The sequence below is a fragment of the Pan paniscus genome, chromosome 22 (genome assembly GCF_029289425.2).
Source record: "Pan paniscus chromosome 22, NHGRI_mPanPan1-v2.0_pri, whole genome shotgun sequence".
In the NCBI taxonomy this organism is placed as follows: domain Eukaryota; kingdom Metazoa; phylum Chordata; class Mammalia; order Primates; family Hominidae; genus Pan; species Pan paniscus.
In genome coordinates, this window is record NC_073271.2 from 9,931,882 (window position 1) to 9,947,298 (window position 15,417).

The 15,417-nt window shown below is 40.1% G+C and overlaps 1 pseudogene; it reads right to left on the reverse strand.

The window, feature by feature from the left end:
- The window catches only part of LOC129393749 (general transcription factor II-I-like), a 79,407-nt pseudogene that overhangs the window by 18,563 nt on the left and 45,427 nt on the right, over nucleotides 1-15,417 (reverse strand).

A 15,417-nucleotide genomic window follows, 5' to 3' on the forward strand; every position in this document is an offset into this window, starting at 1 on the left:
CAAAAAAAAAAAGTAAAAGGTAACACAACATCAATAGTCACTAGAGAAATATAAAACAAAACAAAACAAAATACCAAAATGAGATACCACTTCACACCTATTATGATGGCTAACATCAAGAAGACAGTAAGTTGGCAGCAATGTGGAGAATCTGAACCCTCATAATGTGCTACTGGAATATACAATGGTACAGCCACTTGGGAAAACAACCGGTCAGTTTCTTAAAAGTTCAGTGTAAATGTACCCTATTCCTAGTAATTATACCCCTAGGTATATATACAAGAGATACTAAGGTATATGTCCAGACAAAAACTTGCTCAAGTATGGTCACTGTAGCATTATTCATAACAGCAAAAAATGAAAACAACAGAATCATCAAGTGATGATTAAACAGTTGGTATGTTCATAGAATACTTAATGTTCAGCAATAAAAAGGAGCTACTGATCCACGCAACAAGCCCACTGAGCCTGAGGTGAATTACGCTCAGTGAAAAAAAACTAATTTCAATAGGAAACACACTATGTACTTAATTTCTATATCATAATTCAGAGATGGGGTCATAAAAGCACCCTAAAATTAGATTGTGATGATTGTTGCAAAATCATTTAAAAAAATGTAAGACTGTAAATTTACTATCAGTGAATTAAATACTTCAGACAGGTGAATTTTATGGTGCATCAATTATACTTCAATAAAGCTGCTAAAAATTAACCTTTTCACCACAATGAGAATAAAACAAAGGTTAACAGAAAACAAAATGTGTGTGTTTATGTGCATATTATTTTCCCTTTTATCCTTACATTGTGAAGAGTATTCCAATGATATTTGTTATTTCAAAAGTCTAAAAAAAAATTGACTCCAAAAGGTACCACTCTATCATTTTTTCTCTTCAAATGAAATGGTTAAACTTCCCTAAAGGAAGCTGAAATCCTTCTCATTCCCCAAGGGCTCATGTAAATGCCCTCTTCCTCATGAAATTCTTCCTGAACTATAAAGGAATCCAACCCCTAATGAACATTCGCAGCACTTTCTCTGAACCAGTCTTACAGCAGGGATGTGAGACTCTTGCCATGGCCATTTTACAAACTTTTCTCTCTTCCACGAGACTCCGAGCCCTCCAAAGCCATAATGCTTATACACAGCTGTGCATCCCCTCCCCACCCAAAGCTGTGCCCAAAAATGCCATGCCTATTCAGTGACATTAGGTCATTAATCCTACTCGTGATGCTTGGAAGTGGGCGCAGATCTATGATCTTATGTAGAAAACAAGTAGCTGATCTGAAAACAAAAAACAAGTCTCTACTTTTTCAGCTCAATGAACTTTTCTTGGATTATATAAATATCTAAGCAGCCCATAGGAAAATGTCTTACATCATATTCTCAAAGAAAATAAAAAAGAAACCATTAAAGTGTATTTAGATCTAGCAAAACGGGATTAGGAAGCCAGCCAGCGATCAAGGAAGCAAAGCAATCACTAATCTAGATGCTTCTTTGGCTCTAAGAAAGATCTGCAATAAAACAAATCTAATAAAACTACACATGAATACATAAAATTAATGACAGCATGAATTTAAATGAATTGTCTTAACCAAGAATTTTTAAACTATATTAACATAAGCTGAATATTCAAATTTATATGAATAAACCATTGATGGGCACGAAGGGAGAAAGCACTTCACCTCTTAATAATAAATGAAATCCCAGCTGTGTTCTCCAAAATCCATTTCAGGGTTGCAAGATCATAATTCTCAGGGTGTTTAAAGGCAACACCTTCTGGAAGCCCCTGTACTATCAAAGCTGACTGGTCTTGTAGCATCTTCTCATATGGTACAGGTACCTCTGTGGGTTTTTGTAAAGCTTTCCCTGGGAGAGGCAAAAAGCAGATAAATGTCATTAAATTTTAAGATTAAAGAACAAAATCATCACTACCTTATTGTGGCTTAATAAAGGCATACGTGATCTTTTGTAACATGTGGTTTTAAAATTACTTAACACTACAGCACCCTATTCACATGTAAGAAGTTCTAAACCTGACACCGATCCAAAGGGCCAAAATGTAAAGTATATTAAATATCTGACTTTAAAAACTACACAAAAGGAGAGAGAAATGTCTGATTTCTTGCATTATTGTCTTTAAGATGGTCCTACCCTGGCATATTTCTTGGGTTCCTCCTAAAAGGAAGTGGAAAGTAAGGTTATTCCTCATCCATTCAGCTTGTGAAAATGTTGTTATATGACTGTTAAGTCAATGACATAACATAGTCTACCCTTTAAAAACTCTATTATATCAGGTATCTTTTATAAAATTTAAGTGTGTTGCTTTTAAGACAGCAAAAGCAGAAACAGTCCTCAACTGTTTTTTTCCGAGTGTTGCCATTTCTACAACATCTACACTCATCTGATTCACCTGGGTTGTAGACCTTATTTTACACATCTCTGCAACCTTTTCTTCTTCTTCAACACCTGTAAAAAATATTAACGTGCATATCTATTTTCTTAATATTTATTTGGCTTTTAGTAAAAATAGTTTTTCCTGTATTCCAATATTTATGATCTGTTATACAAACAAAAAATAGGTCAAGTGAAGTGGCTCACACTTATAATCCCACCACCTTGGGAGGCTGAGGCAGAATTGCTTGAGCCCAGGATTTCAAGACCAGCTTGAGCAACATAGAAACAACCTATCCCTATAAAAAAAGATTAATAAAATTAAGTGTGGTGGTGCATATCTGTAGTCCTAGCTACTTTGGAGGCTGAAGCAAGAGGATTGCTTGAGTCCAGGAATTTAAGGTTACGATGAGCTATAATTTTACCACTACACACGAGTCTGGGTCACAAAAAGAGACCCTGTGTTTAAAAAAAAAAAGGCAGGGGGAAGATCTTAAAGGGAGCTTTTAAAATACAAACATAAAATAAGAGTAATTTATTGGCTATAAATTTAAATATGGGAAGATTATCATCAGGAAACAAATTCTAGGCTTACGAAGTCCAGCACAATAACCACTAGACATATGTAACACTTGAAATGTGGCCAGTCCAAATTCAGATGTGCTGTAGGTGAACAATACACATTGACTTTTGAAAACTCAGCACAAAAAGTATTCCAAATATCCCATTAATAATTTCTATATTGATCACACATTGAAATATTTTAAAGTATTACCACTAAATGATTTTCACTTGTTTCCCTGTATTTTTTAATGTTATAACTAGAAAGTTTTAAATCATGTGAATGACTCGCATTATATTTAGTTCTATGTAATAGCACTTCACTAAATCCTAGAAAAGGGCTCAGAATTCTCCTGAAGAATTTCTACAACTTCCTCATGAAACTATTGATTATGTTTCAGAAGAACACTATTGCAAACAAATAAAAGGTACTTGAGAATTAGGTACAAAAACCATTCTCCATGGTATCAAATTAGTAGCAATGTAAACAAACTATAAATACCAATAGGCGGGGACTACAACTCGCAACGAGGACAACTCTCCTAAGGCTTAGTTCAAATCAGTGGAGAACCATGTAAGCCACGGAGCACAGGGAGGGGAGAATAAACACAGCTGCCTGCGAGATTGTGGTATTTGTGGGTCAGAGGGCAGGTGACACACACACAATCAAAACAGCATTATTAGTATAAAGAAACACACAATCAAGGACTTAACATTTCTCAAAATTAAAATATTGGCAAAATTTAAAAAATGGGTTACTACCATAAAGCTTGGAAGATTATAACACAGGTGGTGAGGGGAGGGATACAGTGGCGAGGATAGTTTTTTTAAGAAACTAAAAATACTACTGGGAATAGGAATTAGTGAATTAGCAAAATTTTTAATTCACTAGTAATGTGCTCAATTTATCATGAATTGAATCTAATCTGACAACGCAAATTTAAGTTTAAAGCTTAGTGGCATACAGACATCTGTGGGAGATACTGTAGGTTCAATTCCAGACCCCCATAATCATGGAAGCATAAAGTGAAGTTACACAAATGTCTTCGTTTCCCAATGCATTTAAAAGTTAGTTGAATCTTTCTTTCACAAAAGATCTCTGGGAGGTATGATGCTATTGGATAGCATTTTACACACAGTGGAACTTCTTTCCAAATCGGAATCAATCCTCTGAAAGCCTGCCATTGCTTTATGAAGTAAATTTATGGAATATTCTAAATCTTTTGTCATTTCAACAATATTCACGACATCTACACCAGGAGTAGATTCCATTTCAGAGACCCCTTTCTTTGCTCATTGTAAGAAGCAACTCCTTATCTGTTCATGTTTGATCATGAAATTGCAGCAGTTCAGTCCCATCTGCAGGCTTTTTTTTTTTTTTTTTTTTTTGAGACAGAGTTTCACTCTTGTTGCCCAGGCTGGGGTGCAATGACAGGATCTCCACTCACTGCAACCTCTGCCCCCTGGGTTCAAGTAATTCTCCTGCCCCAGCCTCACAAGTAGCTGGGATTACAGGCGTGCACCACCATGCCTGGCTAATTTTGTATTTTTAGTAGAGATGGGCTTTCTCCATGTTGGTCAGGCTAGTCTCAAACTCCTGACCTCAGGTGATCCCACCTCGACCTCCCAAAGTGCTGGGATTATAGGCATGAGCCACTGTGCCCAGCCAGCAGGCTCCACTTCTAATTCTAGTTCACATGCTATTTCCACCACATCTGCAGTTCCTTCGTCCTCTAAAATCCCGAACCCCTTAAAGTCACCTATGAGAGATGGAATCAACTTCTTCCACCAGTCTTGTTAATGTTAATTTTGTTCTCTTCCCTTGAATCACAAATGTTCTTAATGGCACCTAGAACAGTAAATCTTTCCCAGAAGGTTTTTAATTTACTTTGCCCAGATCCATCAGAGGAATCACTATCTCTGGCAGCTATGGCCTTACAAAATGTAATTATTTCTTTTTTTGAGATGGAATCTTGCTCTGTTGCCAGGCTGGAGTGCAGTGGTGCGATCTTGGCTCACTGGAACCTCTGACTTCCTGGTTCAAGTGATTCTCCTGCCTCAGACACCTGAGTAGCTGGGATTACAGGCACACACCACCACGCCCAGCTAATTTTTGTGTTTTTAGTAGAGATGGGGTTGCACCATGTTGATCAGGCTGGTCTCGATCTCCTGACCTTGTGATCTGCCTGCCTTGGCCTCCCAAATCGCTGGGATTACAGGCATGAGACACCACGCCTGGCCTACAAAATATATTTCTTAAAGAATAAAACTTGAAGGTTGAGTGCAGTGGCTCACACCTGTAATCCCAAGCTCTAAAGAAGGCCAAGGTGGGCAGATTGCTTGAACCCAGAAGTTTGAAACCAGCCTAGACAACATGGAAACAAAACATCTCTACAAAAAAACCCTACAAAAATTAGCCAGGCATGCTGGTACACCACCTGTGGTCCCAGCTATTCAGCAGGCTGTAGTGGGAGGATCACCTGAGCCTCAGAAGACTGAGGCTGTAGTGAGCTGTGAATGTGCCATTACACTCAAGCCTGAACAACAGTAAGATGACCTTCTCAAAAAAGAAAATAATAATAATCATAAGACTTGAAATTACTCCTAAATCCATGGGCTGCAGAATGGATGTTGCATTAGCAGGCATTAAAATGATATTCATGTCTTTGTACAACCTCCATCAGGGCTCTCAGAGGGACTGGGTGCAGTGTTAATGAGCAGTAATATTTTGAAAGGAACTTTTTTTTCTGGGCAGTCGGTCTCAAAAGTAGGCTTAAAATATTCAGTGAACAATGCTATAAAGAGATATGCTGTCATCCAGGCTTTACTGTTCCACTGAGAGAGCACATGCAGAGCAGATTTAGCATAGCTCTTAAGGGCCCTAGAATTTTTGGAATGGTAAATGAGCACTGGCTTCAGTTAAAGTCATCAGCTGCATTAGCCCCTAACAAGAGTCTCAGCCTGCCCTTTGAAGCTTTGAAGCCAGTAATGGAATTCTCTCTAGCTAGCAAAGTCCCAGAAGGCATCTTCCAATATAAAGCTGTTTTGTCTACATTAAAAATCTGTTTTTTGAGTGTAGCCATCTTCATGAATTATCTCAGCGAGATCTTCTGAAGAACTTGCAGTTCCTACATCAAGCACTTGCTGCTTCACTTTGCACTTTTATATTATACAGACTATGTGTTTCTTTAAACCTTATGAGCCAACCTCTGCTAGATTTCAGCTTTTCTTTTGCAGCTTACTCACCTCCTCTCAGCCACCACAGAATTGAAGAGAGTTAGGGCTTTGTTCTGGATTAAGCTTTGACTTACAGGAATGTTGTGGCCAGTTTGAACTTCTATCCAGACCACTCAAAGTTTCTCCATATCAGCAATAAGGCTGTTTTGCTTTCTTATCATTTGTGGGTTCACTAGAGCAGCACTTCTCATTTCCTTCGATAACTTTTCCTGTGCATTCACCACCTGGCAAACTGTTTGGCCTAGCTTTCAGCTGCCAACATGTCTTCCTCACTAAGCTTCATCATTTTTAACTTCATTTAAAGTGAGCAGACTGCAACTCTTTCTTTTACATGAACACTTAGAGGCCACTGGAGGGCTGTTAACTGGCCTCATTTCAATATTGTGTCTCAGGGACTAGGGAGGCGTTAGGAGAGGAAGCGATGGGAAACCACCTGATTGGTGGATCAGTCAGAGCACACAACATTTGCCAATGAGGTTTGCCATCTTATATGGGTGCATTCATGGAGTCCAAAACAATTACAACAGTAACATCAACGCTCACTGATCGCAGGTCACCACAGCACATATAATAATCATGAAGAAGTTTGAAATATTCTAAGAGTAACTAAATGTGACACAGAGAACCAAAGAGAGCACATGCTGTTGGAAAAATGGCCCAAAAGACTTGCTTGACACAAGATTCCCACAAATCTTCAATTTGTAAAAACTGCAGTATCTGCAGGGTTCAAAAAAATGAGTTATGCCTGTATGTATTCTGTGCCTATAGACGCCCTGCCTTTTTTTGTTCCCTTTCAGTGTTTCACTCAGTTAACATGAAACCTATCGACAGTGTTAGGTTACATACAGATATGAAAATTGCCATACTGTGAAAGGCCATAAGTATTAACACCCTATAGTAAATTTTAATACTGTATTCCAATGTCAAATAAGCTCATTGCTCTAAACGAGGATTACAAAACCCACTGAAGATTCAGATAAGGTGATTCCACTCAGCAAGTTGAGAACTGTTTAATTCTGCATCGTGCTTAAACAAACTCCTTTGCACAGTGAATTTCTTGTTTTCAGTTCACCACCTTTATCTAGAACTCCATATCTGAGTAAGAACGTTTAATGTATTCAAAATTTCTCTCCCTTCATTATCTTCTCTCTAATGCATCTCATTAATCCAGAGTGAAGCCAAGCAAGGAGCCCTGTACAATCAACACTTGCCATTGTTCTTAACTCTTCAGTATCTACCCTGACATATCACCACTTCAGTGATTCCTTTTAAGCATTTTGAAATGTCTTCATAAACATTTCAGAAAATCATTCATAGTTTAGGCCGTGCACAGTGGCTCACACCTGTAATCCCAGCACTTTGAGAGGCCGAGGTGAGTGGATCATTTGAAGTCAGGAGTTCAGTAGCAGCTTGACCAACATGGTGAAACCCCATCTCCACTAAAAATAGAAAAAAAAAAATTAGCTGGGTGTGGTGCCACGTGCCTGTAATCCCAGCTACTCAGGAGGCTGAGGCAGGGGATTTGCTTGAACTCAGGAAGCAGAGGTGGCAGTGAGCCGAGACCTCACCACTGCACTCTGCCTAGACAACAGAATGAGACTCCACCTCAAAAAAAAATTTTTTTTTTTACAGTTTAAACCTCATTCTGCTTTAGAAGCAAATATGACTAGTGTTATCTATAAATATTTAGGTTTAAAAACAATGAAATAAAAATGATAACAATACAACGCTTACAATATTTCACAAAATCGGCTTGAAAATCCTTTCTGGTATTGAAAAAATTGTGTCCTCTGTCCTTCAGTTCTGAAGGCAAAGAGATCTGCTTTATACTCTGTGATGCAGGCCACTTTGGCCTTAAACTTGGCCAGTTCTTTAAACTATAATAAGAACAGCAAATATTATGTTAAAGGCAGACATTTAAAAGCACCATTTCTGCTAGATGAATTAAAAAATCTAACACAAGCCTGGGCACAGCACCTCATGCCTTGTAGTTTCAGCACTTTGGGAGGCCAAGGCGGGTGGATCACGAGGTCAGGAGTTTGAGAAAAGGCTGGCCAACACAGTGAAACCCCATCTGTACTAAAAATCCAAATAATAATAATGATAACAAATAAATAAATAAAAGGCTGGGTGTGGTGGCTCACGCCTGTAATCCCAGCTACTTGGGAGGCTGAGGCAGGAGAATCGCTTGAACCTGGGAGGCAGAGGTTGCAGTGAGTCGAGATCATGCCAATGCACTCCAGACTGGGCAACAGTGCAAGACTCTGTCTCAAAAAAAAAAAGAAAGAAACTAACACCATTTTTTAAAGTTACTACTCTTTCTAAATAGATTTTTGCCTGATTTTAAGCAAAAGACAACACAAAATTTATAAGAAAAAAATGCAGAAATCCCTTGTAATCTATTATAGGTCAGATTCTCCAAGAAAGAGACTGATATTTCACACAGGCTTGCTGGGGAGCACTGTCAATAACAGCACCCAGGAGGTGGGAGGCAGGCATGGCTGAACAGGCAAAGTGCTGAACAGGGATGCAGCTGCACCAAGAGCTCAGAAGCCAGTGTGGCCCTCCCCAGGGAAAAGGTGGACAAGGTGACTCGAACACTTGTAGCAGCTGGGGAAATTAGTGCCATCAGAATTGAAAGAAGGGACTGAAACCCACACTACAGTATTCAGTACATAATCCCCTCCTCCAGAAGTATTACCCCATCTACACATAGCCAGAATCACATTTAGGTGATTACTTACTGACTTTCACTAAGAATATTTCTATGAGAGTCAAATTATTTAAAAACGTTATAGAGTACATAGTATTCCATTTTATGGATACACCATAATTCATTTAGTGCTAACATCATTTCAAAGGTCAGTGATTCCAATTTTCCCTCCTAAAAATAACACTACTGTAATAACCTGGGAAGCAAATATTTATGTACATCTTCAATGACTTTCTCAAAAAAGACATGAGAGTCAAGAAAAACAACCATTAAGAGTCAATACTCCAAATACTCAAAATCTACTAAAATTTGCTTTCTAATAAGGTTCATAACATCCTAGCAAATGTTACCATGTGACTTTTCCAGAAACCTTGAAAAAGGGTATCTTAGTGTCATAAACATACTCCACTGATTGGTGTTAAAATTAAAGAGTATCATAGCATAATTCTCTGCACATTACCATATCCTTTGTCTATTTATCAAATGTGTTAGTGTATCTCCGACTGACCCATAGAGGTACATCACTTATTTTAGGCATAGAAAAGCCATTTATGGAATTAAATAATTATACAATAATTACATATATTTTGTTTTGGTTTTAAAATTTGTCCAGTATAACTATTTTTGCTCATCTAGAATTTAACTCATCACATGATGAAGACTATACATTGAAGCTTGTTTTTACCACAATTTTTACTTTTTACCAAATAGCCTATTTTCTCAGTATCATTTGTTGAAAACTGTAAGCTTTCCAGTATTTGTTTTTGATTTGTACAATAAATGCCCTCTAATTTCTTAAATGGAGATTATTTCGGCATAATATTGCTTTAAAATGTTATCTTCAGTAACTAATTTAGCAGCTAGTGAGGTGATCAGAAATCTTTTGAGCTATAATAAAGCCATGGTAGCGAACTTCTGACTTGGAGGTGGGACAACTGCCCCAGCAAGAAGAATGATGGGCCTCAGTAATTTCCTTCCATTGCACTTACATGACATGTGCTGTGGCTACTCTCCTGTAAGGAACTATTATTTACTTACCTTGTGGTAAATGAGGGTACATTCTTGCTTCAGTATCCACACTCTAAAACAATCCTGTCAACAAAGGCAATGTTTATGAAAGAGGAAGCAAGATTCATGTACTATCCGTAGATTAGATAAAAGAAGTCTACCAGCCAAGGAAGAGATAAAGTCAGCCTGGATCTGCTTAGCACTCTGACAAGCCAGTGAAAAACTCAGCAGTTTCTACAACTTTAATTATACCATGTAATATACAACTAGGAATCGGAGGAGAAATGGTCTTACTAATGCTGGGAAGGAAGACATAAAGGCTGAGAATAGTGAAATGACTATGCCAAAGATGAGGGAACTGTTAAGAAACTCTAAGGAAGTGAATGGGTCTTACGTGGCCTTATGGTATTCTTTGCAGAGATCAATATTTTAAAAAAACATTTTATTATAAACAGAACAGCATTTCATCTCTAAATTTTTATTTAACATTAAAGTCACAAATTTTGCCTGGTTTTATGATCACAAGGCAGAAACAAGTCATTCATAAAATAACAATATATAACCACCAACCATTCTAAAATTTCTTTAAGGGGATAATTTTATAAAGTTCTTAAAACATTTTTTTAAATGCGCTAAGAAAACAAAACAGATGGCCAAGCACAGTTGCTCAAGCCTGTAATCTGAGCCCTTTGGGAGGCTGAGGCAGGAAGGTCACTTGAACCCAAGAGGTCAAGGCTGCACTGAGCTATGATCATGCCACTGCCCTCCATCTTAAAAGAGTCAGATCCTGTCTCAAAAAAATGAAAAAAAAGTATCCACAAACATTGTCACACAGAGTTCTGTGAGGTTAAGCACCACCTAAATACTTTTCAACCACTTAAGAGGAGGAAAATGCATACTCCTGCTTAAAACATTTACATTTAATATGTCAGAAAACACCTAAGGCCATGCATGGTGGCTCATACCTGTAATCCCAACACTTTGGGAAGCCAAGACAGGACAATTGCTTGAACCCAGGAGTTTAAGACAAACCTGGGCAACATAAAGAAACCCTGTCTCTACAAAAAAGCTTAAAAATTAGCTAGGCCAGGAACAGTGGCTCATGCCTGTAATCTCAGGACTTTGAAAGGCAGAGGTGGAATTGATTGAGCTCCAGAGTTACAGACCAGCCTGGGCAATATATTAAGACCTCATCTCCACTAAAAAGCAAAACAAAGTAGCCAGATGTGGTAGCACATGCCTACAGTCCCAGCTACTCTGAGGCTGAGGTAGGAAGACCACTTGAACCCAGTATGTCCAGGCTGCAGTGAGCCATGATTACACCACTTCATTCCAGTCTGGACAACAGAGTAAGATCCTTTCTCAAAAAAAAAAAAAAAAAAAAGGTTAAAAAAAAAAGATAATACCTAAGTCTGATACTTTTTCTTTTTTTTTTGAGACAGAGTCTCACTCTGTCACCCAGACTGGAGTGCAGTGGCATGATCTCGGCTCACTGTAAGCTCCACCTCCTGGGTTCATGCCATTCTCCTGCCTCAGCCTCCTGAGTAGCTGGAACTACAGGCATCCGCCACCACACCCAGCTAATTTTTTTTATATTTTTAGTAGAGACGGGGTTTCACCCTGTTAGCCAGGATGGTCTCAATCTCCTGACCTCGTGATCCACCCGCCTTGGCCTCTCAAAGTGCTGTGATTACTGGCGTGAGCCACCGTGCCCAGCCACCTGATACTTTTTATAATAAATACTATTTCCAACTACATACCCATAAAAATATAAATTAATTGTATAACCACCATGATAGTAATATAAAAATACAAAACTACATAATCAGTACTCAATATTTCACTGTAATTATGCATATTATAGGCTTTATTTTTTTAAGTAAAGAGCTGGCCAGGTGTGGTGGCTCTCACCTGTAATCCCAGCAATTTGGGAGGCCAAGGCAGACAGATCACTTGAGCTCGGGAGTTTAAGACAAGCCTTGCCAACATTGTGAAACCCCATCTTTAGCAAAAATACAAAAATTAGCTGAGTGTGATGGCACATATCTGCAGTCCCAGCTACTGGAAAGGCTGTCAGGAGAATCACTTGAGCCTGGGAGTCGGAGGTTGCAGTGAGCTAAGATCGCACCACTGCACTCCACCTTGGGTGACAGAGTGAGATTCCGGAAAAAAAAAACAAAAAAAAAAACCATAAACAGCTAACACTAAACAATTTAGAAAGAGGTGGTTAATGCAATAGTGAATGTGTAAGCAGAAGAAATATAGATACACAATAGTAAAGATGCCCTCATGACCCCAAATTCTGGGAATCTTCTACATATTGATACAATAAAACTCCAGCCCCATACTCTAGTATACAAACTCATTCTGAGTAACCACAAATATTATACATAATTTCAAAATTCACACTTACAAAACAAAAGACTGCCTAAAATAATGGTAGAAAATTATTTGAGATTCAAAGTAAAAATTAAACATTCTGAAGCATGGTAATAAAATGTGATTTGAAAGGCATAACTGCTACTCAAGAAAAAAAAACTACTCCTTAAAACTAAAAAGACATAAAATTATATCTTCTACAAAAACAAATCAACCTTATCTACAGCCCAGTTCTACCCAACTATGGAATGTCAGAATAGAAGGTCTCACCATGGACTCAAGAGCTAACATGAGGAATGTCACTACCATCCTGCTGAGGACTCCTCATCTTCAACGGCCAGGGTGGACACTGTTACTTGGGCCATGATCTTTGTGCAAGACAAGTAATAAGAAAATCAGTGGTAGAAATGTGGTGTTCCAAATCCACATTTGGAGCTCTGAGGATCTCCCACTGGCTGCCTAATTTACTGTTTTCTTACCTAAGAGAAAAAACAAGACTAAAAAATTAAGTATGTGATTTGCCCAAAACGCTCATCAGATAGAGAATCTATCCCCTAACTTCCTATCTAGTGTTATTTCAATAACATTGGGTTAATATCACACCAAAAATAAATGCAGATGGCACTCAGAATCAGTGAAATTTCTCCCAAGAAGGAGGAGGAGGAGAGGTGCTTTACAACCCAGTGATGGACTACCACAGACCAATGCAGGACAGAGCTGCCAAGCTCCCTCTCTCCCCTGAACATCCTGACACAGCAAAGGGTGGGTGCAGTGGACTGAGGATGGGCAGAGAGAAGTTTCTCTTCTTACTGTGAAAACAGATCACGGGCATCAAGAAGCAAGTAAGATGATTTATATTACAGCATATTGCTCTATTTGAAAAACTTTTTATAATATTTTGGTAATAAGAAAGACCCTCAAATGAATTTCAAACACTTTAAATATTCAACACATAAACAGAAAATATTAAATGTCAGCAAGGATATCGAAAAACTGGACCCTTTATGCACTGCTTTTTGGAATGTAACTGGTGCAGCCCCTGTGGAAAATGGTTTGGCAGCCCCTTAAAATATTAAGCACAGAATTATCACATAATCCAACAACTCCCTTTCAGGGTATATACCCAAAAGCACCGAGAGCAAGGACAGGAGAGCAAACAGGTATTTGTACACTCATGTTCATAGCAACACTATTCACAATGGCCAAAAGGTACAACCAACCCTAATGCCCATCAACAGGTAAATAGATAAGCAAAATGTGATATACACACATACATGAAATATTATTCAGCTGTATAAAGAAAAAACAATTCTGGCCAGGTTCAGTGACTTACCCCTGTAATCTCAGCACTCTGGGAGGCAGAGGCAGGCAGATCACTTGAGCCCAGGAATTCCAGATCAGCCTGGGCAAAATAGCAAGACCTCATCTCTGTAAGTTTTTTCAAAAAAAAATTCTGATACTGCTATAGATGAACCTTGATAGCACTATGCAATCTATGCGTGTAACGAAATTGCACTTACACTCCACAAATGTATGTAAAGTTGTTTTAAAATGGGGAATTCATCAAGGAAGAAATGTGAACCACAGAGAGCAGAGAGGAGTGAGACAGAAAAGCCACCCACCCAGAATTGGTGTGGATCCCAGGGGGGCTCCCCACGGCAGGAAAATAGTGAGAAAGAGCCACTGGTGACTCACCCTTCTGCCATCGACTTTTGAAATCCTGGGCACAGAAAATCCCCCGACACCCTCCCCTCAGGGCTCCCCAACTGACACAGAGAGCTGCATGGAGTCTGGGCAGAGCCTCCAGTCAGGCCCACATGGAACCCTAAGGGCCTTGGACCCCTGAGCACCACAGTGCCAGCTGCTATAGCTCTGCCACCAAAAGAGGCCAGACTCTCTCACATGCCCCCAGGATAGAGGCCATATCTACAGTGCTGAGGAGGAGACAGACTCACCTCCTGTCTCTACTCTACCTCCTGTAGCGGCCTCACCTCCACTACATCTCGCCTGGTAGTGCCCACTGGCCTGGGTCCCAGTGCAGCTACTTACCCTCTGCCTGAGCACTCAGGCTAATTGCAACTCTGCAGACTGACCTCCCAGAGGTAACTGTCAGGCGTACTGTTTTTGCAACTGCCATGGTCCCTGCCTCTACCTCTCCTAGGCTAGGGAGGGACTGAAGAGCCCAAGAACTATCATAGGCTTCTTAGCACGCCACAGCTGCCTTTCAGAAAGTGGGCAAACTGTATCCACGTGGATCCCCCTCCCTGCTATGCCTCACTGGGTAGGGTCTCCTGACCTGGGCCCCCAGCACAGCCATCCTGCACCCCCACCCTGAAGGATTGCTTCAGTCAGTGGCATCTCTGCATCTCTCTGAGATAGAGCTTTCAGAGGTAATCCATGGGCTCTCTGCCATTGCCACTGTAGCAGTACCACCACTGCTGCCTTTGGCCTGGGGAAAGAATAAAGACCCTGACTGCTTTGCCAGCACCTCCAGCCACCAGATGGAGAGAAGCCCAGTTTCTCTTCTCTGTGAGCTTCCGGCAACCTGCTCTTCACCAGAGGGAGGCCCAGGTTTAAGCCCACAGTTCAGCCACCTCACCCTTGGCTGAACATTCTCATTGGCAGTGGCTCTGCGTCTCTCTGGGGTGGAGTTCCCGGAGGCAACTGAGAGCCCTTTTGCCATTACTGCTGCAGTGATACTGCCCTTGCTGCCCTCAGGCTGGGGAAGAAACAAAGTGCCTGAGTGCTTTGCTCACACCTCCAGCAGGCCACAGGCACCATATGGAGGGAAGCCCAGTCTCTTTTCCCTGTTGGCCGCAAATCCCCTGCTCTTCACTAGGCAGGGGGCCCAGCTTGGGCCCACAACGCAGCTGCTCCATTTCTGACTGATCATTCTGATTGGCAGAGCTCTGCACGTCTCTGAGGTGGTACCCCAAGAGACAAGTGAAAGGCTTTCTGCCATTGCCATTGCCAAGGTCCCCAACCCTGCTGCTCCCAAGCTGGGGAGAAAATGAAAAGCCTGAGTTCACCCCAGAGCTATGGTGCACAGGGCTATGGGATGGGAGTGCCAAGCCAAGACCTATGGCTAGTACTCAAGTGGAGGACCAGCATAAAATCACTGAAATGACAG